This window comes from Chiloscyllium punctatum, unplaced genomic scaffold (genome assembly GCF_047496795.1).
Source record: "Chiloscyllium punctatum isolate Juve2018m unplaced genomic scaffold, sChiPun1.3 scaffold_1802, whole genome shotgun sequence".
Taxonomy (NCBI): domain Eukaryota; kingdom Metazoa; phylum Chordata; class Chondrichthyes; order Orectolobiformes; family Hemiscylliidae; genus Chiloscyllium; species Chiloscyllium punctatum.
In genome coordinates, this window is record NW_027311535.1 from 1,226 (window position 1) to 2,500 (window position 1,275).

Sequence of the window (1,275 nt, forward strand, 5' to 3'; positions counted from 1 at the left end):
TTCCACCGTCTCGTCAGTAGTGCCGACCGGTCTGTGATCGACGAGGGGAGCCACACCAGGTCCGGCCCTGCTGCTTGGCGGCACCGCGTCGTCGGGAGCTCGCGACAGACGGAGGGTTTCGGTGTACTCTCCAGCCACGGGAAACGAAGCCGGTGATGCAGGCGCCGGTCTTTCGCTCCCAAATCGGCTGGGTTTACATCGTTGCTATCTAGTCACGCTCCCTTCAAACCCGACGGGGTACCTATTCCCCTCACCCGTCTGTGCGTATACAGCCTCTTTGCACTTGCGGGATGGGGGTGGTGGTTTAAAGACTCTCGAGTTGCCGCCCGTCGGTCTCCGAGCTCCGTGCAGTAGTGATCCCCAGCGAACTGCCAGCAGGGCGAACGAGCGATCCCGCTCTCGGTCGGGGCGCCTGGCGTCGATCGGTGGTCGGTGGCTTGCGGGCAAGCTGCGCTGTGAGTGTGGGAACGAGTATGACGAGCCGTTGCCGCGACTCCCAGTCCACCTCGGCGGTGGCTGGGCCGGGCGGGCGTCTGCTCGGGCGAGTGCCGCCCCCGCCTCCTCGCAGGAAGTCCGCTCGCCGACACGCCGCCACGTGCACGCGTCAGTGACGCTGCCGAACCGATGGCCGGTGCCCGTTCCCGCCTCTGCTTTTCCTAGGGCAAAGCTGCTGCACGCCTCGTGATACTAGGCGGGCGACATGGTGGCGGTGATCCTGCCTCCGTCGCTGCGGTGCGTTGGGGCACGCATCGCCTCTTGGGCGCCCTGTCCTCCTCCCCCCAATAGACGTATGTTTCTGCGGGCCGCACCAGGATGGTGCTCCCCATCGCTTCACGCCACCCTGCTCCGCCCGCACGCCGGCGTGCAGGTGGCTGTAGCTCAAGGTGGGGAGCGTATGTGCGGTCCGGGTCGCTTTCCTCTGGCGAGGGAGAGACCTAAAACAAACTCAGACAACTCTTGACGGTGGATCACTCGGCTCGTGCGTCGATGACGAACGCAGCTAGCTGCGAGAATTAATGTGAATTGCAGGACACATTGATCATCGACACTTTGAACGCACTTTGCGGCCCCGGGTTCTTCCCGGGGCCACGCCTGTCTGAGGGTCGTTTGGCAATCAATCGCACTCGCCTTGGCTGGCGAGAGCGCGGCTGGGGTGTCGCAGAGGACCCGTCCTCTTTGTCCCCCTAAGTTCAGACTCCGGAGCCCTCCGGCGTCGGAGCGCTTGGCCTTTCCCCCCCACCCTGCACATTCCGTTCGTCAGGCTCGACGCCATCC

General features: G+C 64.6%; 1 non-coding gene across 1 annotated transcript; it reads left to right on the forward strand.

The window, feature by feature from the left end:
- Window positions 1–952: 952 nt before the first annotated feature.
- Window positions 953–1,106, forward strand: LOC140475563 (5.8S ribosomal RNA). The gene has a single exon (XR_011960080.1). It is a non-coding gene; the product is annotated as a 5.8S ribosomal RNA (ribosomal RNA).
- Window positions 1,107–1,275: the final 169 nt, after the last annotated feature.